This window comes from Somniosus microcephalus, chromosome 26 (genome assembly GCF_052327205.1).
Source record: "Somniosus microcephalus isolate GS21.2 chromosome 26, FLI_Smic_1.0, whole genome shotgun sequence".
Taxonomy (NCBI): domain Eukaryota; kingdom Metazoa; phylum Chordata; class Chondrichthyes; order Squaliformes; family Somniosidae; genus Somniosus; species Somniosus microcephalus.
In genome coordinates this window covers 5,651,658-5,678,648 of record NC_141012.1, presented here as the reverse complement: position 1 = coordinate 5,678,648, position 26,991 = coordinate 5,651,658, and the positions used below count along the sequence as shown (strand labels likewise).

General features: G+C 46.1%; 1 long non-coding RNA gene across 2 annotated transcripts in view; it reads left to right on the top strand.

Moving 5' to 3' along the window:
- The first annotated feature begins 635 nt into the window (after positions 1-635).
- The window catches only part of LOC147100232 (uncharacterized), a 33,004-nt gene continuing 6,648 nt past the window's right edge, over positions 636-26,991 (top strand). The window contains exons 1-2 of one of the 2 annotated variants that reach the window (XR_015073696.1): positions 636-5,061; positions 6,419-7,044. This is a non-coding gene — a long non-coding RNA (uncharacterized LOC147100232). Of the gene's footprint in view, positions 5,062-6,418; positions 7,045-26,991 lie in introns of those variants that run through there. The other variant, XR_015073697.1, reaches the window with a different exon arrangement.

Sequence of the window (26,991 nt, the reverse complement as noted above, 5' to 3'; positions counted from 1 at the left end):
ACAGCCCTCTGTTATAATCCTCCTTCGTTATCTGTCTGTCGCTTGTATTGCCTTCTTTCTGTTACCCCTGCCCCTCATCATAAGGTTCTCACAGGATACATAAAGATGAGAAAAGCCATTTGGTCCATCTTAGCGCATCCATCTAAAAAGACCCTACAGATCCCTTCCTCCTCCTCACTCCCTTTACAGCATCTAATTGTTACTTAAATGAATGCAACAACTACAACTTGTATTTATATAGCCCCTTTTATGTAGTAAAACATCCCAAGGTGCTTCACAGGAGTATTATCAAACAAAATTTGACACCGAGCCACATGAGATATTAGGGAAGAAGCTTGGTCAAAGAGGTTGGTGTTAAGGAGCGTCTTAAAGAACGAAAGAGAGGTAGAGAGGCGGACAGGTTTAGGAAGGGAATTCCAGAGCTCAGGGCCCAGGCAGCTGAAGGCACGGCCACCAATGGTGGAGCGATTAAAATCGGGGATGCTCAAGAGGCCAGAATTGGAGGCGTAAGCGTGGGTTTCCTCCGGGTGCTCCGGTTTCCTCCCACAGTCCAAAGATGTGCGGGTTAGGTTGATTGGCTATGATAAATTGACCCTTAGTGTTAGGGGGATTAAATACGTGGGGTTACGGGGATAGGGTGGGATATGTGTTGGTATAGGGGTTACGGGGATCGGGTGGGATATGTGTCGGTGCAGGCTCGATGGGCCGAAATGGCCTCTATCTGCACTGTGGGGTTTCTGTGATTCTGTGAGTGCAGAGATCTCGGAGGGTTCTGGGGCTGGAGGAGGTTACAGAGATAGGAAGGGGCAAGGCCATTGCAGGGTTTTCACTAATACAAAGGCAAAATACTGCGGATGCTGGAGATCTGGAATATAAACAGAAAATTCTGGAAACACTCAGCAGGTCAGGCAGCATCTGTGGAGAGAGAACCAGAGTTAACGTTTCAGGTTGGTGACCTTTCATCAGGGTTTTCACCTCCACTGCTTTATATGGGTGTCCATTCCAGGCGTGGATCACTCTTTGCAAGAAAAACCTCCTGATATCTGTGCGCAAATTGGCTGCCGCGTTTCCTACATTACAACAGCGATTACACTTCAAAAGAACTTCATTGGCTGTAAAGTGCTTTGGGACGTCCTGAGGATGTGAAAGGCGCTATAGAAATGCAAGTCTTTCTTTTGTTTGAGTCTGACTTCCTCTGACTTGCCTACTGCTGACAATATAGTTCAGCGTTCTTATAAAACTAACTCTCCTACACACCCCACCCTTAGTATAGGGCTCTCAGTTATAACACTCTCTCTGTCACCCCCCGGGTTTACACATTAATGCTATAAGATTTCTACAACAGATTTGATAACCTAAGCACAGCTAAACGGTCCTGTGTGTTTCTTGTTTTTAATTCTTGTTGATTTTGGTCGTTTCTTCGCTGGATTCTCTGCATCTTGTTCCAACACCAGAAATTGTTGAGAACATTTCATCCAGGCTCGTTAAACTGTGTGAGGTCAATCTCCACAGATAAATATAGCATGAAGCTTGACGGTGGAGCTTGGTGCGGGCTGGAGAGAGGTGCTAAGGAAGATGGGAGAAATCAGCCAGGGTCCAGTGAATCCTGTCGGAATTGGAAACCAAGGAGTCAGCTATTGAACTGACCACTTTGTTAGCCATGGCAGCTGTTACATTTTTTTAATCCCAATTCCTCATTCTTTATCAATATCCCTTTAATACCTTCCCCCTACAAGCAAGTATTATTCTCCCTTTAAGCTCCTCACTTGATTCTGCATCATTGTGTTCCATATTCTCACAACCCTTTGTGCAGAGAAATGTTTTCTAGATTTGCTTTTAACTGGCTTAGTTCTACGTTTGTTCCCCCATGTTATAGATTCCCCTATTAGAGGGGAGAGTCATTCCTTGTCTACCCTTTCATTTCCCTCTGTTATTTTAAATGCCTCAGTCAGACCACTCCTTAAGCTCATCTCCAGCAAACACAGCCCAGGTTTGCCTAGTCTTACTTTTTTATTCATTCTCGGGGATGTGGGTGTCGCTGGCAAGGCTGGCCTTTATTGCCCCTCCCTCGTTGCCCTGAGAAGGTGGTGGTGGGCCTTCTCCTTGAAGTGGTTTGAAGCAACTGAGGGCAGTTTAGGGTCATAGAGTCATAGAGTTTTACAGCACAGAAAGAGGCCCTTCGGCCCATCGTGTCTGCGCCGCCCATCCATCCCTGTCCAGTCTAATCCCATTTTCCAGCATTTGGTCCATAGCCTTGTATGCAATGGCATTTCAAGTGCTCATCCAAATGCTTCTTGAATGTTGTGAGGGTTCCTGCCTCCACCACCCTTTCAGGCATTGAGTTCCACATTCCAACCACCCTCCGGGTGAAAAAGTTCCTCCTCAAATCCCCTCTAAATCTCCTGCCCCTTACCCTGAATCTATGCCCCCTTGTTATTGACCCCCCCACTAAGGGGAAAAGTTCCTCTTTATCTACCCTATCTATGCCCCTCATTATTTTGTACACCTCAATCAGGTCCCCCCTCAGCCCTCTCTGCTCCAAGGGTCAACCACGTTGGTGTGGGACTGGAGAAAGAAAGAAAGACTTGTACGTAAACAGCGCCTAGAAAGAGGCTAATTGTACTCACAGGTTCCTCTTAAGTTTTTAAATAAGAGAAAGAAAGAACTTGCATTTCTATAGCGCCTTTCACGATCTCAGGACGTCCCAAAGCGTTTTACAGCCAATTTTGAAGTGTAGTCACTGTAGTAATGTAAAAAAGGTCAGACCGGGTAAGGACAGCAGGTTTCCTTCCCTAGAGGACATCTGTGAACCAGTTGTGTTTTTATGACAATCCGACAGTTTCGTGGTCACTTTTACTGATTCCAGCTTTCTATTTCCAGATTTTCTTTCTTTAACTGAATTCAAAAATTCTCCAACTGCCGTGGTGGGATTTGAACTTGCGTTCTTTGGATTATTCATCCAGTAATGTCTCATCATAACTCAGTCCCTTTGTCCCAGGGGTCAGCCTGGTGAACGGTTATTGGACCTTCTCCAAAGACTAGACTAGATGCCCAACAAGTACAAATAGCCGGTCAGCAACACAGGATAGGAAAATTGGACCATTGGGTGAGGAACTGGAGAGGGCTGTGAACATCTGTGAGATGATACCTTAACACCTCTGCTTTTAGAAGGGATTGGATTGGGGAATTCAGCTAAGAAATCTACACACAGGCAAAATTTATACCATCTTAATTTTTATTTAAATTAGTAATTAATATTGTCTTATGAGGAGAGATTGAGTAGATTGGGCCGATACTCTCAGGAGTTTAGAAGAATGAGAGGTGATCTCATTGAAACATACAAGATTCTGAGGGGGATTGACAGGGTAGATGCTGAGAGGTTGTTTCCCCTGGCTGGAGAGTCTAGAACCAGGGGTCATAGTCTCATGATAAGGGGTCGGCCATTTAAGACCGAGATGAGGAGGAATTTCTTCACTCAGAGGGTTGTGAATCTTTGGAATTCTCTTCCCCAGAGAGCTGTGGATGCTGAATCGTTGAGTATATTCAAGGCTGAGATCGATAGATTTTTGGATATTAAAGGAATCAGCGGATATGGGGATCGGGCAGGAAAATGGAGTTGAGGTCGAAGATCAGCCATGATCTTATTGAATGGCGGAGCAGGCTCGAGGGGCCGTATGGCCGAGTCCTGCTCCTATTTCTTATGTTCTTATATTCTTATGTTCTTATTAAAAAAGGCTTGCCACACAAACTTATAGAAACGGTGCAGGAATTGAGATCATTCCAAGCCCTGTGGGGAACCATCAGTGAAAGGGTTAAGTTGAACACTTTTGACTGGCTGCTGATGTTGAAGCGGGGTATTTTTTTTTAATGATGTTGGGGAGTTTTCTCATCTTCTTTGTTTCAGCCCTGTACAAAGGATAACATTATTGCAAGGCATGATTCTGTCATCCCTACCTGACAGATCAACTCCCAAGAAATGCAGCTGGAATCTTAAAATCTGTCTGTGCCCAGCCATTTATGTCTCCCTGCATGTTGTTGTTGTTGCTGCTGCTAAGGTTAACCCCTCCCCTCTTCTGCTCCGACAGGTGAGGCATTACATTTTGTTTTAATGGAAAGCTGCATTAATGACAAATTAGCCCTGACTTGGACTGTAGCATTGGACGGTGAGCGAATGGCAGCCGGAGCCTTAGGAGCAGACATGAGCCGATACCTTCTTTAACCATCCCAGTCATGTGAAAGCCAATCTTTCCCCCGCCTCCTAGACCCTGCAGATTAGAGACTGAGAGACTTTCCCGAGCTGAGGTTCCATTTAACCAATTATTGCTGTTATTATTTTTTTAGGTTTTGTTTATGGAAATAATTGATTTGGAATCAGACTCTTGTTGGTCTCAGTACCTGACTTGGTCATTATTTGCATTTATGCTGTCTCCTGAGCTTTCAGGGCCCCTGCTGAATAACATTGGTTCTTATGTGGTCTGTTAGAGATGATTCGCATGCAGTAAGGCACTGGGCGACAGAATGAATCTAATATTAGGGTACTGTACCATGCTGAACTAATGGCACAGTCTGGGCTGGGGCTTGGCGAGTGGAGCCTGTTATATAATATATAAAATATATATAATATATATATCCTTCTCTCTTTCCCTTTTGCAACAGGGAGCAGAGTCTGATCAGAGTGCTATTGATTTCTGTTCCTGCCAGTGCTGCTGTGTGCATTCAACTAAATCTGTGCAGAGGCAGAGAGAGAGACTGACAAAGACGAACTACGGTAGAGCTTTCTGAGATAGAGAGGGGGCAGTGTAGTCCTGCAAAAATAAATTTCTGCATGTCACTGATTAGCGCCTAGTGTCTGTCGTCCATCAGCAAACTCCTTTGCAAGCCTAAGGGAGAGCAAGCTCCAGACTCTATGCGCTGGTTTAAAAAAAAGTCAGCCACATCGATGGTGCTGTGTCTACATGATTAAGTTTAAAGACAATCCTTATGATGACGGTCTGGCGATGCCGGGAGAGGCTGAAGGGAGAGGCGGATTATTTTCTGGGGTTGTGTGTGTGATCTCAGGAGGTGAGAAAATAAGCAGGATATTCATGCATGCAGTTTAACGTTTTTTTCTCTCTAAGGTCTCTTCCATTTGCCGTGAGAGTGCAGGCTGTGAATGTTTTTTCCCCCTGAAGGAGCTGTGTTTGAATGGCCAGCTCACATCTCTCTGAGAAGGCCCTGTGCTGGTTCTCCCTCCCTCTCTACCCGCTCCTTCGAAGGTCGGTCCCGGTTTATCATCATGTTCCTTTTTATGTTTTTAATTAAGAGAGTGGAGAAGGGAAATGAGAACTGAGGGAATGCAAAATAAAAACCCAAACTTTTTTTAAAAAACTTCTTCAAAAAAAATTATTTTTTGTGTTAAAAATGTTTCCCCCTCGGCAAAGAGTTGATGGAAAGTGCCTGTTGTGTTGGGTGAGAGTGAGACAATAACAGAGTGGGATCTGTCCAGGGAGGAGAGGGGGCGAGCATGTCTGCCACAGCCCCCCTGTGTATACTGAGTGACACATCACAACTGCAGTTGTTAATTTGGCCTTGGCACAGGCAGCCGATGCATCGAGACCCCAGTGACAGGGGCTTAGAAAATACATAGCGGAGGAAGCAGAAGAGAAAGTGGCGGCCGAGCAATTTTTTTTCTATAGAAGGGTGGGGAAAGAGGAAAAGAAATAGCAAATGTCTGTATCACCTCGGCGAGCCCGGGGCACGGCTGGTGCTGTCTGTCTGTCTGTCTGTCTGTCTCTCGGCTGGCTCTGTGTCGACAAGCTAGCGACTTGGGGCTCACCGGCACTCCGGATTTCTCTTCTCGTTATTATTTATCCTTGATTGCACCTTGTGGGTTTTTTTTAAACGGGCTGTCTGTCTCAAGAGTCAAGTTCTGAGATTTTCCCCCTTCTCTCTTCTCCATGGGGCTGGTTGCAGTGTGAGGTGCTCAGTGTGAAAGGGTGAGTTCTGAAGTGATGCTAACACATTCTTCCCTCCCACCACTGTCCTCCTCTGCCTGTCATTTTCCTTCTTAAACCTGATATTTATGGGTTCGGGGTGTTTTTTTTCCCGTCTGTGAGTTATATTCCAGGTTCTGCCTCCTCGGTTTTTTTCTCTCTCCCCTTTTCATTCATTTCCTCCCTTATTTCAGTGTAACAGGATGAACAGACAGCCCTGAACATGCTGAGAGAATAGGAGGAGATGCTTCTCTCTCGCCTCTCTCTCTCTCTCAAGAGAGATGTTTCAAAAATATCTTCCATATATACCAGGTTTATTAAAATGAAAAAAGCCCCGGCGAGAGCGAATAATGTCCTATTTTCTAACCATCCTCATTTTTTTCCTCTCGAACAACTCTCTTTGATTGTGTGAACTGGTTTAAGTCTCATTTATTCCTGCTGATTAGCCCTGGTTGAAGATGCGAGCAAGGTGGGAGATGGTGTGATTGGCAGGCTTGGGGGCAGGTGAGGAGGTGATGTCGGTATAAAGCGAAGAGGAAGAAGAAATCTTTCGGCAGAATAGATTCCTTGCGTCTTATTCTGACTGTTTTGAATTTTTTTCTATATATATATATTTTGTTATATAACAAGTTGCACTCCTCTCAGTCCCTGAGACCCTAACTTGTGATGTGTATCTCCTTAATCCACGGGTTAGGCTCTTGGGAGCTGTGTGCCGTGCGTTGGCATCTTAAAATAGGACATTTGGAAAAAGAAAGTTTGGTGATGAGGTGTGTGTGTGTTGATGGGGGTGGGATAAAGAACAATGTCAGGTGACATCCTTACAGGCCTCAGCTGATTTTGAAAATTTTATTTAAAATGAAACAAACGCCTGTCGAGATTTGAAAGGAAGATAAAACCCAAGACATGATATTTGTTCATTTTTAAAATATATATATATATATATATATGCCGTGAAGCGTTCGATAAGATGGTGAGAATTGTTCTTGCTTTCCTCTCAGCTGACCTCTTGTGTAACAGCTCCAAGGGTTTAAAAACAATAAAATAAAATAAAATGATTCACAGTTTGAAATGATTCAGTGTGTGGGATTTGATATTATTCTCGCGTCTTGGTTAAAGAGCACGCCTGCAATTCAGTGTTTAAATGTTGTACGGTATTGAAAGGTTGCCTGCTGCTGAGGTGGCCCACTGCGCCAGGGGAGTGGCAGCACATGGGCATTGTGCTTGTGACTTTGCCCATCAGAGAACAGGGATTCCCCCCCCACAAGGTAAGGTGATGAAACCGCTCCATGTGCCCACCCCTCCTTCTACACCCTCCAAGCAATCTCCTTGTGGCCAGTCACAGACCCCATCACCCAGGGGGAAGGTACCTGCCACTGAGGGGTTGGGTGGGGGCAAGTTTGGGAAGACCACAACAACAACTTGCATTTATGCAGCGCCTTTAACGTAGTAAAACATCCCAAAGATGCTTCACCGGAGCGTAAATCGGAGATACAATTTGGCACTGAGCTGCATAAGGAGATATTAGGACAGGTGACCAAAAGCTTGGTCAAAGAGGGAGGTTTTAAGAAGTGTCTTAAAGGAAGAGAGAGAGGCGGAGCAGTTTAGGGAGGGAATTCCAGAGCTTGGGGCCTCGGCAGCTGAAGGTACGGCCGCCAATGGAGAGGAGAAGGAACTGGGGATGCTCAAGAGACCAGAATTGAAGGAATGCTGAATTGGTGGAGGGTTGTAGAGCTGGAGGTTATAGAGATAGGGAGGGGTGAGGCCAGGGAGGATTGGAACAAAGAGAGGGAGGAAGCGACTTTAAAAAATGAGAACATATATATAAAAAAAACCATCGGAGCTCAGAACACCAGCTTTCAAAGTACACGATGAAGAGGGAGGCAAGGAGAGGGGAAAATGCCGTTCTGCAGATAAACAGTGACACAGTCCAGCTTTACTGTTGAAATAACGAGGTGAGGGGCAGAGAGAATTGAAAAGGAAAAGAATGTGAGAGAGGAGCCAGTGGTTAATGTGAGCAGGGGCACGGAGTTCAGCGAATATGGTAGAAAGAAGGATGTCTCCGTGTTGGCCAGGGGAGGTTTTTAATCAATGGGAAAGGTAGCATTCTTAGTTTGTATCACAAGCAGGTTACCCCAGCGGTAAAGTGCACTGAAATGAATAGCATAATTGCTGGTTGGGTCAATCATCGAGAGTCTAGACTGGTCCAGACACATCAATTAGTGCTGTCTTTAAAGGGGAGAGCTTAGCAGAAACAAGCGGTGCCTTATTGATACTGATCTCTGCAGCATAAAATCCAGCTTGGAGCCATCAAGCCTACACCAACATTTAGACACATGGGTGATCCCAGGAAATCTGCAAAAGCACAGAAAGGATAACAAATGAAATGTAATGCCCCCCCCCCCTCGATTCATTCAAACACTAAGGGGAGGGGGCATGAACTTGACTATTCGCCACTCCAGGGCTGTTTCCCCCCTCTATGGGCTACAGGGACTAACCAGGGGAAAATTCACAAATCTGCTGCTGTCTTTATAATCCTTCACCAAGCCTGTGATTTACTGCAACAATCTATGATTCAAGTTTGAAGAGTCACTTTGTGATAATTATTTTAGTTCTCTTTCTCCTCGAATGCTTAGAGAGTAGACCGCTTTTTTTTTTTCATTTCATGTTGTAATGAAAATTGCCATCCATTCTCCGAGTGCTGGCGGAAGAGGGAGTCTTGCCTCTCTCTCTCTCTCCCCTTCCTCCTCTGCGCCCTATTTATTCCTTTGGGACACCAGACAGGTATGGTTCAAACGTGCCTTGCGGGATTTGACAGGCCGGTGCAGACAAAAGACACATGGGCCAAGGGGGAGAGAGAGGGGCGGCAGGGGACTGTACCTGTACCTGCGCTTCCTGTACTGCAGGGATTGTTAGTATGACAATCTCCCGAGTGTCTTATTGCAGCAGGCAGCCCTCTACCCAGTCTGACTCTTAACGAGGTTTTAAACGGTGATCATGGGTATTTATTGTTGGGTAAGAGGGGAGGGGGGTGTCACCAATTAGCCTATTAACCCCCAGATTAATATATGATGGACATAATGAGCTTAATGATGTTTAATTTCTGATTGATGTTAAGACGTCCCGACTCTCCTCTCCCCTCCCCCCTCATTAAGCAAGTGAATCATTAAAAACCGGATGAAATGGGGCTGGGGTTTTTCCTCAATAATAGGTTAATCGCCTGTTGAATATAGTCAGATTAATCACTGGCAGACAGAGAGAAACATCACCTATTTCAGGGAAGAGATCTGGCTGTGTCTCCCTGATAGAATCCTACATGGGGGGCTACATGGCAACAAAAATCACCGTAAAACCTCAGCAGATTGTGTAATCTTTGTGAACAAGCCCCTCCTGAATATTTTTAAAATTTAAATACCCGAATAAATATTTTCTACCCTGAGTGGCAATCCCCTATAATAAAACGTGTGCAGCACCTTGCTCACAGAATATCTGCAATGGGTGTATTCAATCATTAGTAAAAGCTTTGTGAAAGGATTTAAGAAAGAGATCTATGTTGTATTTCTCTAATCCTTTATTTTAAAGGGATGTTACAATTTAAAGAACAGAGAGAGAAGCAGCTTTCTGTCAATTTGCTAATATTTTTTCTTTCCCAAATACCAGGCACCGACCCTTTCCCTCCCCGTCTCATCTCGACCCGCTGAAGGAAGTGTCTTCAGCTCTCTTTCCCCCCCCCCCCCTTTATGCCTCTGCTTTCATTTTAAAAATGCAGAGCACGGTGCAATACTGTCTGGTTGTCGTGGAAACCAGCGGGGTTATTATCGCACCCTTGTCATTCATCACCAAGGAACTGCACTTGACAGAGTGCAGAGAGAGAGAGAGAGAGAGAAACACATACCCGGTGGAAGAAAGGCCCTTAGAATCACTCGGCTCCATTGTATGTAGATTAAAAATATATTTATAAGTGGTATGAACTCCCTGCACAAGGCTCCTCCTATTTAATGTTTTTTGTGTGCAGAAAACGGGCTTCACGGGTGAAAGAATTTGTTCAGTCCAGACACCAGACACCTTTATTTATTGATAGCACATTTCTCTCTCTCTGCAGACTAGGCAATTTATGCTGCATGCAATTATACTGGGTTTAAGACTTGTGTATCTGCTTATCAAAGTCACTGGGAAACGAGAGATCGTTAGGAGTAGGCAATTTAACAGCGAGGAACACACAAGCGTGTGAGGGAAGAGATTTTTTAAACAATTCTCTTCTACCTGCCCGCCCAGCTCCCACTCATTGTAATTTTACCGACATTACGGCTCGGAGTATGGCAGAATGGTGCAAACTCTCCCCCTCCCTCTTAATCTTCTTTCCTTTCCTACATTCCAACAGTGACTTCAAAAAGTACTTCATTGGCCGTGAAGCGTTCTGAGGTGATGAAAGGCGCTATACCAATGCACGCCTTTTCAAGTCCTCCTTTATTCCTGCTGCCCTCACTCAGGGTCGACGCTTGCTCCTAAGATTTAAGTGCCAGTGGATTATGCCAACTCCCTCCAACCCCTCGCCCGTCCATCGATCTCCATGGGATAGTCTGCCCATCCAAAGCCCACTTTAATATCCGCAAACAATTTCTCAAAGTTGCGTTGCATTTTCTTAAAAAAAAAACTCTCAATAACCCTTTCTATAGACAGAGGAGGATTGGAGATAAGGTGAAATATTTGCTTGAGAAAGATTCTAGTTAATTCATTTCAGCTTTTCATTAAAAAAAAATATAGTAAAGGAATAAAATTTACATTTAAAAAAAATTCTGGTCTCCACTGCAATATTCACACCATGGTGGAATAACACAAACACTCACCATCTGAGACCAGTCATGAAAGAAGGTTCCATTGGAGTGATATCCCAGAGGACAGGCATTGCTCTTGCAAACTGGCAGAGTCCAGAACAAGGGGGCAGAACCTTCAAATTAGAGCCAGGCCGTTCAGGGGTGATGTCAGGAAGCACTTCTTCACACAAAGGGGAGCGGAAATCTGGAACACTCTCATAAGAACATAAAAAGCTGTTGATGCTGGGGTCAATTGGTAATTTCAAAACAGAGATTGATAGATTTTTGTTGAGCAAGGTTATTAAGGGTTACGGAACCAAGGCGGGTAAATGGAGTTGAGATACAGATCAACCATGATCTAATTGAATGAAGGAACAGGCTCGAGGGGCTGAATGGCCTCCTCCTGTTCCTATGTAACAGGTTTGAGGGGCTGAATGGGCCTCCTCCTGTTCTTATGTAACAGGTTTGAGGGGCTGAATGGGCCTCCTCCTGTTCCTGCGTAACAGGCTCAAGGGGCCGAATGGCCTCATGTTCCTGTGTAACAGGCTCGAGGGGCTGAATGGCCTCCTCCTGTTCCTCTGAAACAGGCTCGAGGAGCTGAATGGCCTACTCCTGTTCCTGTGTAACAGGCTCGAGGAGCTGAACGGGCCTCCTCCTGTTCCTGTGTAACAGGCTCGAGGGGCTGAATGGGCCTCCTCCTGTTCCTGTGTAACAGGCTTGTGGGGCTGAATGGGCCTCCTCCTGTTCCTGTGTAACAGGCTCATGGGGCTGAATGGCCTCCTCCTGTTCCTGTGTAACAGGCTTAAGGGGCTGAATGGCCTCCTGTTCCAGTGTAAAAGGCTCGAGGGGCTGAATGGCCTCCTCCTGTTCCTGTGAAACAGGCTCGAGGGGCTGAATGGCCTCCTCCTGTTCCTGTGTAACAGGCTCGAGGGGCTGAACGGGCCTCCTCCTGTTCCTGTGTAACAGGCTTGTGGGGCTGAATGGGCCTTCTCCTGTTCCTGTGTAACAGGCTTGTGGGGCTCAATGGCCTCCTCCTGTTCCTGTGTAACAGGCTCATGGGGCTGAATGGCCTCCTCCTGTTCCTGTGTAACAGGCTCGAGGGGCTGAATGGCCTCCTCCTGTTCCTGTGTAACAGGCTCAAGGGGCCGAATGGGCCTCCTCCTGTTCCTTTTGAAACAGGCTCAAGGGGCCGAATGGCCTCCTCCTGTTCCTGTGTAACAGGCTCGGGGGGCTGAATGGCCTCCTCCTGTTCCTGTGTAACAGGCTTGAGGGGCTGAATGGCCTCCTCCTGTTCCTGTGAAACAGGCTCGAGGGGCTGAATGGCCTCCTCCTGTTCCTGTGAAACAGGCTCAAGGGGCTGAATGGCCTCCTCCTGTTCCAGTGTAAAAGGCTCGAGGGGCCGAATGGCCTCCTCCTGTTCCTGTGAAACAGGCTCGAGGGGCTGAATGGCCTCCTCCTGTTCCTGTGAAACAGGCTCGAGGGGCTGAATGGGCCTCCTTCTGTTCCTGTGTAACAGGCTCGAGAGGCTGAATGGCCTCCTGCTGTTCCTGTGTAACAGGCTTGAGGGGCTGAATGGCCTCCTCCTGTTCTTGTGTAACAGGCTCGAGGGGCCAAATGGCCTCCTCCTGTTCCTGTGTAACAGGCTCGAGGGGCCGAATGACCTCCTCCTGTTCCTGTGTAACAGGCTCAAGGGGCCGAATGGCCTCCTCCTGTTCCTGTGTAACAGGCTCGAGGGGCTGAATGGCCTCCTCCTGTTCCTGTGTAACAGGCTCGAGGGGCTGAATGGCCTCCTCCTGTTCCTGTGTTCCTAAACGGTGCCCCAGTCTCAGAACCTTCAGGAGAGCAGAAGGCAGCAAATTGCAAAAATTAAACTCCACAATTTTTAGGAAAAGGACAATGTTTCCGGGGGTTGTAAATGGGAGAAAGCAGTTTGAGTGGGGCCATAGTGAAGCTATACAGCAATCACCTTTCACTTCTGATAGTTTTCTCCCCTCTCAGGCTCAAAGTTTTATTGAAATGAGACAGGTATTGAAAACATTGGACTTCAAACCAATAATTCTTCCTTTCCTGCAACAATTAATTTTTTTTACATATTTCTCTTAAATACTTAAAAGAAAATTCTGATTTAAAGTCTGCAGTCATATGGTTCAAAGTTGAGTGTGTGTCGCTGTCTCCTGCGGGAATTGACAGAAAATCTCTTTAATCACAAAAGGAAGTGTTGTATGTAATGAAAGACAGCTTCTGTGACAAGCTTATTTATCTAGGGTATTGTGTGTGGAACGCAGTGAAAGTGGCTATTCTCTGAAGCCCCTCTCTCCGTGTGTGGCAGTCTCCCTGCTCTTTGATCACATGCCCTCTCTTCCCATTCAAATGTGCTGGTGCTTCAGAAGTATTAAGTGTGAAATGATTTTTCTTTTTTTTTCTGAATAAAAGAAGCCATTATGCGCTTTCCCTCGCCTGTGTGTGTGTGAGAGAATGTGTCTGTGAGTGTGTCGGTGAATGTGTGTGTTTGTGTGTGTCTATCTTTGAGTGTGTGTCTGTATCTTTGTGTGTGTGTATGTGTCTATGTCTGTGTCTGTGTCTATGAGTGAGTGTGTGTGTCTGTGTGTCTGTGAGTGTGCGTGTCTGAGTGTGTCGGTGTATCTGTGTCTGTGAGTGTGTGTCTGTGTCTATGAGTGAGTGTGTGTGTCTGTGTGTGTGTACACTTGTTTTATTGAAACAGGAAGTGGCCTGCCAGTCAAAACAATAGCCGTCCGAGGCTGCAGTGTTTTGTTCCTGGAGGGTGGAAGAGCATCTGCTTTTATACCTGGTGGATGTCCCGTCTGCCGGATAAGAAGACAATGAGCTTCCAGATCATCAAGTAACGCTGGGAGATTAAGATTTAATTACAGCTCAAGAGAATTACACCAACATTGGATCCTAAGATCAGGCCAAATCAAGCCTGTGCTTGCTGCAAGGTCACTCTGTGTGTATTAACGAACCATTGCTTTGATACTGGCTTTTATATCGAAGGCGAGCGTGCTGGGAGACCCGCATGATCTCCGAGTGCTGGTCTGTCTGACTTTGCTCGAAGTCTGTCACTGGGCCCACTGGAGAAGCAAATAGAGTTTAAGGCCTATGGTTTTAACAGGGTTTATGAAAATTCAGGTCCTACATGCCATTAAAGGCAAGGTTCAGCTCCTTTACGTTGCTGGGTACTGGCAGTAGCAAGTGAACAACAAAACAGGAATCGAGTCCCAATACAGTTACTCCAAGAATGAGAGAAGTCCTAAGAAGGTTGTGGGTTCAAATCCCAATCCAGAGACTTGAGCACAAAACTCTAGGCTGACACTCCAGGGCAGTGCTGAGGGAGCGCTGCACTGTCGAAGGGGCAGTGCTGAGGGAGCGCCGCACTGTCGGAGGGGCAGTGCTGAGGGAGCGCCGCACTGTCGGAGGGGCAGTGCTGAGGGAGTGCCGCACTGTCGGAGGGGCAGTGCTGAGGGAGCGCCGCACTGTCGGAGGGGCAGTACTGAGGGAGCGCCGCACTGTCGGAGGGGCAGTGCTGAGGGAGCGCTGCACTGTCGGAGGGGCAGTGCTGAGGGAGCGCTGCACTGTCGGAGGGGCAGTGCTGAGGGAGCGCCGCACTGTCGGTGGGGCAGTACTGAGGGAGCGCCGCACTGTCGGAGGGGCAGTGCTGAGGGAGTGCCGCACTGTCGGAGGGGCAGTACTGAGGGAGCGCCACACTGTCGGAGGTGCTGTGTTTCAGGTGAGATGTTAAACCGAGGCCCCGTCTGCTCTCTCAGGTGGACGTAAAAGATCCCACGGCACTATTTTGAAGAAGAGCAGGGGAGTTCTCCCCGGTGTCCTGGGGCCAATATTTATCCCTCAATCAACTTCACTAAAACAGATTATCTGGTCATTATCACATTGCTGTTTGTGGGAGCTTGCTGTGCGCATATTGGCTGCTGCATTTCCTACATTACAACAGTGACTACACTTCAAAAAGTACTTCATTGGCTGTAAAGCACTTTGAGACATTCGGTGGCTGTGAAAGGTGCTATCGAAATGCAAATCTTTTTTTGTCATTCTAAAGAAAGACTTGTGTTTATAGAGTGCCTTTCATGGCCTCTGGACATCCCAAAGCGTTTTACAGGGGGCATTTTCCCTGATCTTTTCCTCAGCATATCAATTATAACAGCTGGATTAGCCAAGAATTGTATGTGATGTTCAGTCTGAATGAATGGGAATGATGTAGGTCTTTATAGAGCAAGCTACGAGTACAGATGAGATTTGGGGTCCAGTTCTCCTCCTGTTACATTGCACCCAAAGCTGTTTGTAGGTGATACCATATGCCCCCTTCCTCACCTTCCTCTTCCTCCCTCCACTGCCAACAAAACCTGCAAGGAAGTGGCCAACAAGCAAAGAAGGGAACGCTTTTGTCGAAATGAAAAAGGAGGGGGGCAATCAAAATGTTGCCTGCACTGGATAATCAAGGCTCCATCCAAGGGTGCCCCAGTGGCTCAGTGATGACATGCACTGACCATTGTAGTACTGAGCTCCGCAGAGCAGGAAACGCCCCAATCCGTGCTGCGTCAGTTGCTCACAGCCAGGGTGATCCGTTGTGTACAGGAGAGGGCTGCCCATGCAAGAGCTAAAATGTGGTTTCAATCTTTATTTTATAAGCCGGACGACAGACTTGTGTTGTCTTGGCAACGCAATGTGAATGAGACAGCTTTTGTTCAGCTTCCTATTAACCCTCCCCCCTCCCCATCTCCGCCCCACTCAAGTTTCTCTAGTTTTTGGTTTAAATGTGCACTTTTTCTGTTACCACTTAAACAGTTGCTTCTTTTGCTAGAGCACTGAAACATCAGCTATGCTCAAGGCTCCACTCCCTTCCTCGCCAGCCATGAACTCAAAGCTTTGTGTTTATCACAGGATCAATGGTGAAAGAAAAGAAAGAAAGACTTGCATTTCTATAGCGCCTTTCACAACTTCAGGACGTCCCAAAGCGCTTTACAGCCAATGAAGTACTTTTCAAGTGTAGTCACTGTTGTAATGTGGGAAACGCGGCAGCCAATTTTGTGCACAGCAAGCTCCCACAAACAGCAATGTGACAATGACCAGATAATCTGTTTTTAGTGATGTTGATGGAGGGATAAATATTGGCCCCGGGACATCGGGGAGAACTCCCCTGCTCTTCTTCAAAATTGTGCCGTGGGATCTTTTACGTCCACCTGAGAAGACAGCTCTTATTCCAGCAGAATGCAGACAGCGTGTGTGAGAGAGGCACTATTAACTCTCTCACTTCTGCCCACATGTTGGCACAGGGTGACATTGCCAGGAGACCAGCTGTCTACTGTTCCTCAACAACACCAAATCTCAGAAACATTATTTTTGGGGGGACAGCAAGATTCCGTCTTTCTTATTTTTCTTTGCCCAACCCCTCACCGGCTTTCTCCCCATCTCTCTTGAAGGTGCTGAATTGTGTTGCGCTATGGACCATCCGGGGTCAGTGATGAATCCTTGTGCCTCAGCAGGTTACGTGATCACCAGGTCTGATCCTGCTCGCCACGCATGCCTTCCCAGCAGAGATCACTGGATAGGGTCTGGGAGCAGGAATCCCTCAGGAAATTTCCCCTCCCTCCCCCTCCATAATTTATTGATACTGATGCCTCCGAAACTGGGGTCAGATCCGCCTTTCTAAGTCTTGTGTTCTTCACCAATTGGCTTTCCTCAACCCACACACAATCCGTCACTGAGACAGCTGGCCAAACTGCTGCTCAGCCTCTCTCAATGCCCCGTCGTGAGATCAGCACCTTCAGGGGAGGAGGGGAGAAGAAGACAAAAAAAAACCCTGATGACACACAAATCTTTGAAGGTGGCAGGACAAGTTGACAAGGCTGTTAAAACAACATACAGGTTTTATTAATAGAGGCATAGAGTCGCCGAACACCTCGAGTCTCTTCGCCGGGAGCAAGCGGAAGCCAAGCGCAGGCAGCGCAAGGAGCGCACGTCAACCCAAGCGCCCCACCCACCCGCCCCTTCAACCACCATCTGCCCCACCTGTGACAGAGACTGTAGGTCCCGCATTGGACTCATCAGTCACCTGAGAACTCATTTTTAATGTGGAAGCAGGTCATCCTCGGTTCCGAGGGACTGTCTAAGAAGAAGAGTACAAAAGCAAGGAAGTTATGCTAAAACCTTTATAAATCATTGGTTAGGCCCCAGCTGGAGTATTGTGTCCAATTCTGGACACCACACTTTAGGAAGGATGTCAAGGCCGTGGAGAGAGTTCAGAGGAGCTTTATTAGAATGGTTTCAGGGATGAAGGACTTCAGTTATGTGGAGAGACTGGAGAAACTGGGGTTGTTCTCCTTAGAGCAGAGAAGGTTAAGGGGAGATCTAATAAATGTGTTCAAAATCATGAAGGGTTTTGATAGAGTAAATAAGGAGAAACTGTTTCCAGTGGCAGGAGGGTCGGTAACCAGAGGACACAGGTTTAAGGTGATTGGCAAAAGAACCAGAGGGGAGATGAGAATTTGTTTTTCTCAGTGAGTCGTTGTGATCTGGTGGAAGTAGATTCAATAGTAACTTTCAAAAGGGAATTGGATAAATACTTGAAAAGGAAAAATTCACAGGGCTATGGGGAAAGAGCAGGGGAGTGGGACTAATTGGAGAGCTCTTTCAAAGAGCCAGTACAGGCACGATGGGCCGAATGGCCTCCTTCTGTGCACTAAGATTCTACGATTCTAAGGGACTAGTATCTGTGTGAGTGTCATTGCCCTGGCTTTGTAATCTATAAGGACCAGGACTGTTCTGTGCACTTGACTTGGTCCCTTTGTTTTCCAGAACCATTTAATTCTCAATGAGGGAAGTAGAATAAAGATTTCTATATAATTAGAAACAACCTCAATATTTACCTTGAACGCCTTAGCGTTTGCGAAGTCTTCAACTGTCCATTTAAATTTAAGCTGGCAATCCGTACTTGGAGATTCTATTAATAGTCTGAGAGAAACCAGGTGAAGTTTAATCTGACCTTTCAGCCGCACCTTGATGAATTTGACACTCTAACACCGTCCCAGGATCACTGTAAGTATAAGGTGCAGGTATACAATGGTTTCTTGCTAAGAACATAAGAAACAGGAGCAGGAGTCGGCCATTTGGCCCCTCGAGCCTGCTCCGCCATTCAATAAGATCATGGCTGATCTTCTACCTCAACTCCACTTTCCTGCACTATCCTCATATCCCTTGATTCCCTTACTATCTAAAAATCTATCGATCTCTGTCTTGAACATACTCAACGACTGAGCCTCCACAGCCCTCTGGGGTAGAGAATTCCAAAGATTCACCACCCTCTGAGTGAAGAAATTTCTCCTCATCTCAGTCCTAAATGGCCGACCCTTTATTCTGAGACTGTGACGCCTGGTTCTGGACTCCCCAGCCAGGGGAAACATCCTCCCTGCATCTACCTTGTCAAAACCTGTAAGAATTCTGTATGTTTCAATGAGATCACCTCTCATTCTTCTAAACTCTAGAGAATATAGGCCTAGTCTACTCAATCTCTCCTCATAGGACAATCCCCCCATCCCAGGAATCAGTCTGGTGAACCTTCGTTGCACTCCCTCTATGGCAAGTATATCCTTCCTTAGGTAAGGAGACCAAAACTGTCCACAATACTCCAGGTGTGGTCTCACCAGGACCCTATATAATTGCAGTAAGATGTCTTTATTCTTATACTCAAATCCTCTTGTAATAAAGGCCAACATACGATTTGCTTTCCTAATTGATTGCTGTACCTGTATGTTAACTTTCAGTGATTTGTGTACAAGGACACCCAGGTCCCTCTGAACACCAACATTTCCCAATCTCTCTCCATTTAAAAAATACTCTACTTTTCTATTTTTCCTACCAAAGTGGATAACTTCACATTTCTCCACATTATATTCCATTTACCATGTTCTTGCCCACTCACTTAGCCTGTCTATATCCCTTTGAAGCCTCTTTGCATCCTCCTCACAACTTACATTCCCACCCAGCTTTATATCATCAGCAAACTCGGATATATTACATTTGGTCCCCTCATCCAAATCATCGATCTAGATTGTGAATAGCTGAGGCCCAAGCACTGATCCTTGCGGTACCCCACTAGTTACAGCCTGCCAACCCAAAAATTACCTGTTTATTCCTACTCTCTGTTTTCTGTCCTCAGTCCATGCTAGTATATTACAGTACCCCTAATCCCATGAGTCCTAATTTTGTTTAATAACCTCTTGTGTGGCACCTTATTGAATGCCTTCTGAAAATCTAAATACACCACATCCACTGGTTCTTCATTATTTATTTTGCTAGTTACAACCTCAAGAAACTCTAACAGATTCGTCAAACACGATTTCCCTTTCATAAATCCGTGTTGACTCTGCCCAATCCTATTATTATTTTCTAAGTGCCCTGTTACCACGTCCTTAATAATAGATTCTAGCATTTTCCCTACAGGATCAGAGCAGGCTAACTGGTCTATAATTCCCCGTTTTCTCTCTCCCTCCTTTCTTAAATAGTGGGATTACATTTGCTAACTTCCAACCCGTAGGAACCGTTCTAGAATCTATGGAATTTTGGAAAATGACAACCAATGCATCCACTATCTCTATAGCCACCTCTTTCAAAACCCTGGGATGTAGGCCATCAGGTCCAGGGGATTTATCGGCTTTCAGTCCCATTAATTTCTCCAGTACTACTTTTTTACTAATACTAATTTCTTTCAGTTCCTCATTCTCACTAGACCCTTGGTTCTCCACTATTTCCGCGAGGTTTTTTGCTTCTTCCTCCATGAAGACAGATAAAAAGTATTTATTTAATTTCTCTGCTATTTCCTTATTCCCCATTATAATTTCTCCTGTCTCAGCCTGCAAGGGACCCACATTTACTTTTGCTAATCTTTTCCTTTTTACATACATATAGAAGCTTTTACTGGCAGTTCTGATGAAGGGTCTTTGACCTGAAACGTTGGGCTAGATTTTCCTGAAACCGTCAGGCGGGGTTTCAGGCGTGTGGGGGGGGGGGAAATCCCGAATTTGGGGGTCCTGGCACCATCCCGCCCAAAACCCCGCCCCACGTAAGTTTGAGGGGCGGCGGGTACCTGCCCCGCACTGGGACCCGCCGAAACCAGGCGGGAAGAGATTAGTGCCAATTAACAGGTAGTTAACAGGCAGTTTTTAGCCTAATCCCTATTTTGAGGGGTTTCGTGTGGGATTCCCGACGGCTCCAAACCATGCCAGGTTAGAGCAGGTGGGCCGTCGGGTTGAAGGAGTTGGGGGGGTCGTGATGTCGGTGTTCAGGTGAGTGATGGGTGCATGAGTGCAAAGGTAAGTGTGTTTGATGTGTCTAAAGTGTGTAAAGAACTTTTACTTACCTGTACTTACCTTAACAGCCTTTCCTCCTGTAGCCGTCGGGAGCCCATCACTCAGCCGGAACTTAAAGCTGAATGGCTGCGATCTGTGAAAAGTGACAGCCTTCAGCTTTGAGTGCCGGTAAGAGTTCTAACTGAGTCTGTGCAGAATGGCTCATGGTAGAACTCAGATTGCCAGTGTTTCACAGCTTCAAACAGCTGTGAAACACTAATATTTCATCTGTCAAAAACTCTTGACAGATGAAATTGCAGTCTGTGACATCACATGTTGCCAGGTGGCTCTTAATTGGCCTGCTGAGCCCGCTGGGCGGGCTCAACAAGGTCAATCAAGGGAAAATCGCGCAGGTTGGCCGGACGTCGATGTAGACGGGTCAAAAACCCGAAAGGGGAAGTCCCGCCTTCTTCCCGACAGGTTCGGGAAAATCGACCCCGTTGACTCTGTTTCTCTCTTCATGGATGCTGCCCTGGCCTGTTGAGTTTTTCCAGCGTTTTCTGTTGTTATCTCGGATTTCCAGCATCCACAGTATTTTGCTATCGTAGAAGCTTTTACAGTCTGTTTTTAAACATACAGTGCCCCGCCCCCGCCCCACCCTACCCCACCAATCAACCTCTCACTCTCCATCTTAACCTTTCCTGCCTCTCCTGAGAAACAGAGGGGACCGGCCAGAGTGCAGGACACCACTAACGTTGACAAAGAATTGGAGAGAAGATAAGGTGCTTAGTTGACGACAATCTTGAGTTTTTACAAAGTTTTACAAAGTATTTACAGCACAGAAACAGGCCATTCGGCCCAACTGGTCCGTGTTGGTCTTAATGCTCCACACGAGCCTCCTCCCACCCCTCTTCATCTCACCCTATCAGCATATCCTTCTATTCCTTTCTCCCTCATGTGTTTATCTAGCTTCCCCTTAAATGCATCTCTGCTATTCGCCTCAACCACTCCCTGTGGTAGCGAGTTCCACATTCTCACCACTCTCTGGGTAAAGAAGTTTCTCCTGAATTACCGATTGGATTTATTAGTGACTCTCTTATACTGATGGCCCCTAGTTCTGGTCTCCCCACAAGTGGAAACATCTTCTCTACGTCGACCCTATCGAACCCCTTCATAATTTAAAAGACCTCCATCAGGTCACCCCTCAGCCATCTCTTTTCTAGTGAAAAGAGTCCCAACCTGTTCAATCTTTCCTGATAGTTATAACCTCTCAGTTCTGGTATCATTCTTGTAAATCTTTTTCTGCACCTTCTCCAGTGTCTCTTTATCCTTTATAATTTTTATTGTGGCTTTCATATCAGGACCTCTCAAAGTATTTATTTAGACACTGAGTTACTTTGAAGGACAGTGAGTGTACTTATATAGGCAACTATTCTGTGCCAACAGATTCCTACAATCACGATCAGTGAATCTGTTTACGGTTGGAGTTTGTTGATGCTGATTTTGTTTCTGATTGCATTTCTTAGCCCCATAAGATCTTGATTATAAATTGCACCTGGATATAAATCATTCTCCTGAAGGTGCAACATATACATCGTGTTTTATGGTAGTTTTACAGTGTTATGGGGATGACATGGGAACAAGTCATGCCTTGGTGTGCGGCTTTTTGTAAGGTCAATTATTTGTGGTTTCCATGGAGAAGTGAACGGGATTGTTGAATACAACCCCCCAAAACACCAGCAAAAACTCCCGGAAAATCCCATGTAATAAAATCGGAATTGAAGTTTTCAGTCACCGTGAATCAACGGCTTTAATTATAAATGAAAGAAAAAAGAAAGATTTGCATTTCTATAGCGCCTTTCACAGCCTCAGGATGACCCAAAGCGCTTTACAGCCAATGAAGTACTTTTTTTGAAGTGGAGCCACTGTTGTAATGTAGGAAACGCGGCAGCCAATTTGCGCACAGCAAGCTCCCACAAACAGCAATGTGACAATGACCGGATAATCTGTTTTTAGTGATGTCGATTGAGGGATAATAAATGGTTGGAATTGGGGAATGTGATCCCAAATAACACTGTCTGTCTGTGTAAATCCATGGCAGAATGAGTTGATAAAGCTACTAAAAAGTATATGGGTTCCTTGGCTGTGACTTCATAGAATCATACAGCACAGAAGGAGGCCATTCGTCTCTTTACCAGGCGCGACCTCTCAAATGATTTTGAAAGCCTCCTCGTCAAGACCTCACTCCACCCTCCACCACCCCAAGCTCACACGTTCCACCCCTTTGATGCTAGGATATTGTGTGTAGCTCCCTGCTGCCTTTCCCCACTCCACTGCTTTCAGTCATCTCACCCCTGCACTATGGACTTCCTCCCTTAGACCCCGCTATCTTGCTGAATCTCTTCAAACCCTCCCTCAAACCCAACTCTTTGGCCATGATCCTCTCCACTAACTCTTCTCCCAGCTCCACGCTCAGTGTCCATCTCTCTCCTCATCCCTACATGTTTCCTACTTTACAACAATGAACACACTTCAAAAAGTACTCCATTGGCTGTGAAACGCGTTGGGATGTTCTGTGGTCATGGAAGATGCTACATAAATGCAAGTCTTTCTTTCTATGAAGCACCTTGGGATATTTTTCTGCACTCTTATATTTTTGGACTTTAGGGGAATCGAGGGATATGGGGATAGGGCTGGAATGTGGAGTTGAGGTCGAAGATCAGCCATGATCTTATTGAATGGTAGGGCAGGCTCGAGGGGCCGTATGGCCGACTCCTGCTCCTATTTCTTATGTTCTTATGTTCTTAAAGGTGCTATATAAATGCAACTTATTGCTGTTGATTTCTAAGCATTACAGTTATGCATCCCCCGTCTCCAATTCCACCCCCCACCCCCGCACCCCACCCACCCCCCCCATCTTCTGGAACACTGACTTTTGCTCAGAACAGATCAACTGGCATCAGCCACTCTCCAAGTGGCCATTCTTCACGTGCCAGCCTAGATAATGTCATCAGACTGATCAACCATGGGTGCAGCACAGCTGAGAGTGCCAATAGAGGTGGGCGAGGACAGGGGCAATAGGGGAGCAGGGCTTAGTGCAAGAGTTGCTTCTAATGAGTTGGAGTTCGTGGATGGAACTCAGGAAAGGCAAGGCGAGGAAAAAGTTGGAGTGGAGCCTGGAGGTGACAAAGGCAAAGAAAGGTCTTGTGTGGACGATAAACAGCAGCACAGACTATCTGGGCTGAATGGCCTGTTTCTATGCTGTAAATTCTCTGTCAAATATAGGGGTGAAGGTGGTGATGGTGCTGAGACGGAAACAGGAGGTTTTGGTGTGGAGTTCAAAGATCAGCTCAGAGTCAAACAAGACACAGAGATCAGGCTGGATTGAAGACGAAGGCACACCAGCACCGCCTCAGGGCAACGTGGGATGGACAATTAATGACAACTTTTTGTCAGCGACGCAGACATCCTGAGAACGAAGCTTTATAAAGAGCCGTGTTTATTACTGCAAAATTGATGAATTTTCCCTCTTCAAAGTCAAAACCCTCCTGCTATTCCAAGGCTATTCTTGGACGATAGAAACAAGCCCAGAATCTCCTCTCAATGACAAAAAATGCTTCCCTTTCACCAAATTCTAGCCAGCACCAAGATCACCTATTTCCACCTCCACAACCTCTACCAACCCTGCCTCACCCTCATTGCCACAAAATCACCTAATCCAGAGAGTTCCCCAGCTCCGACATCCCTCACCTCAGGGAGCACAAAAGAAGGACATAAAATATATATTTTGTAAGTTAACGCTGTCGGAGGAAGCCCCCTCGCAGCAAAATACATCGCTGGTATCACTGAAATACGGAGATCTGAACTAACATGATACGCTTTAAAAAAGAAATCTATGTAATTCAATAAAGCAATGATTTTATATATATATAATTATATTAAAAATATAAATGAACATTAATCCAAGGCAGATGTTTGAAATCAATTTAAACCGCCAAGTAATAGTTTTAGCAGTGACACTGAATTGGATCATTCACTCTCCATATAATAGTCCCCACGTTGTAGTAATCACTCTGAGGTTACACTCAAGCTCAACCATCTAGTGTTGTATGAATTTCAATTAAAACATTTATAATTTAAAAAATATCAAATAGAGCAATAAATATATACATCCGAGAATGTGTGTCATGTACTGCCGTCATTGGACAATAAAAGAACACTGGCACAGTTGGGAAGAGAGAGTGTGAGAGAGAGGAAGAGAAAGCAAGGACGAGATAGAGAAAGAGCAAGAGAGAAGAGAGAGTGAGAATGAGCGAAAAAGACAGCAAGCACGAGACAGAGGGAGAGGAAGAGGAAACGAGCACGAGACAGCACAAAAGACAGGAAGAGCAAGAAACAAGTGGAAAGGAATGGAGAGATAGAAGGGTGACAAATAAGAAGTCAAAAAGAAAGAAATACAAGAGTGAGTGGAAGAAAGAGAGAGCGAGAGAGCACATAGCCATTGTGAACTGAAGGAGTTTGTAAAAACATGGATGACGGAAATAAAACATAAAATGCTGCAAAAAACACAGCAAGTCTGTCAGTAAGACTGCCTACTTCCATTTTCATTGCCCCACCATTGGCGGCCATGTCTTCAGCTGCCGAGGCCCTAAGCTCTGGAATTCCCTCCCTAAACCTCTCTCTTCCTATAAGATGCTCCTTAAAACCTAACTCATTGACCAAGCTTTTGGTCACATAAGAAACATAAGAAACAGGAGCAGGAGTCGGCCAATCGGCCCCTCGAGCCTGCTCCACCATTCAATGAGATCATGGCTGATCCAATCTTGGCCTCAACTCCACTTTCCCGCTCTCTCCCCATAACCCTCGACTCCCCTGTAGTTCAAAAATCTGTCTATCTCAGCCTTGAATATATTCACTGACTCCACCTCCACAGCTCTCTGGGGCAGAGAATTCCAAAGATTCACGACCCTCTGAGAGAAGAAATTCCTCCTCATCTCCGTCTTAAATGGGTGCCCCCTTATTCTGAAACTATACCCCTGAGTTCTAGATCCCCCCACGAGGGGAAACATCCTCTCAGCATCCACCCTGTCAACCCCTTCAGAATCTTATATGTTTCAATAAGATCACCTCTCATTCTTCTAAACTCCAATGAGTATAGACCCGACCTGCTCAACCTTTCCTCATAAGACAACCCCTTCATCCCAGGAATCAACCTTGTAAACCTTCTCTGCACTGCCTCCAATACAAGTATATCCTTCCTTAAATATGGAGACCAGAACTGTACGCAGTACTCCAGGTGCGGTCTCACCAACACCCTGTACAGTTGTAGCAAAACGTCCCCACTTTTATACTCGATCCCCCCTGCAGTCACATGCCCTAATATCTCGTTAAGTGGCTCGGTATCAAATTTTGTTTTGTAACGCTCCTGTGAAGTGTCTTGGGATGTTTTAAGAACATAAGGACATAAGAAATAGGAGCAGGAGTCGGCCATTCGGCCCTTCGAGCCTGCTCCGCCATTCAATGAGATCATGGCTGATCTTCTGCCTCAACTCCATTCACCGGCCCTATCGCCATATCCCTTGATGCCTTTACTAGTCAGAAATCTATCGACCTGTTTTGAATATACCCAATGACTGAGCCTCCACAGCCCTCTGGGGTAGAGAATTCCAAAGATTCACCACCCTCTGTGTGAGGAAATTTCTTCTCATCTCAGTCCTGAATGGCCAACACTTTATCCTGAGGCTGTGGCCCCTGGTTCTAGACTCCCCAGCCAAGGGAAACATTCTCCCAGCATCCACCCTATCAAGCCCTGTAATAATTTTGTATGCTTCGATGAGATCCCCTCTCACTCTTCTGAATTCAAGAGAATACAGGCCTAGTTTACTCAATCTCTTCTCATACGACAGTCCCGCCATCCCAGAAATCAATCTCGTGAACCTTCGTTGCACTCCCTCTATGGCAAGCATATCCTTCCTTAGGTAAGGAGACCAAAATTGTACACAGTACTCCAGGTGTGGTCTCACCAAGGCCCTATATAATTGGAGTAAGACTTCTTTACTCCTGTACTCAAATCCTCTTGTAATGAAGGCCAGCATAACATTTGCCTTCCTAATGGCTTGCTGCACCTGCACATTCACTTTCAGTGACTCACGTACAAGGACAATTCCAAAGATTCACCACCCTCTGTGTGAAGGGCATGGGCAGCACGGTGGCATAGTGGTTAGCACTGTTGCCTCACAGCGCCAGGGACCCGGGTTCGAATCCGGCCTCGGGTGACTGTCTGTGTGGAGTTTGCACATTCTCCCCGTGTTTGCGTGGGTTTCCTCCGGGTGCTCCGGTTTCCTCCCACAGTCCAAAGATGTGCGGGTTAGGTTGATTGGCTATGATAAATTGACCCTTAGTGTTAGGGGGATTAAATACGTGGGGTTACGGGGATAGGGTGGGATATGTAGGGGTTACGGGGATCGGGTGGGATATGTGTCGGTGCAGGCTCGATGGGCCGAAATGGCCTCTATCTGCACTGTGGGGTTTCTGTGTGATTCTGTGTGTGTGACACCCAGGTCCCTTTGAGCATCTGCATTCCCCAATCTTTCACCATTTAGGAAATACTCTGCCTTTCTGTTTTTTCTTTCAAAGTGGATAACTTCACATTTATCCGCATTATATTCCATCTGCCATGTTCTCGCCCACTCACTGAGCCTGTTGAGATCCCCTTGAAGCCTCTTCACATCCTCTTCACAACTGACACTACCACCTAGCTTTGTATCATCAGCAAATTTGGAAATGTTACATTTAGTCCCCTCATCCATATCATTGATGTAGATTGTGAATAGCTGGGGCCCAAGCACCGATCCTTGTGATAAACATAGAAACATAGAAGATAGGAGCAGG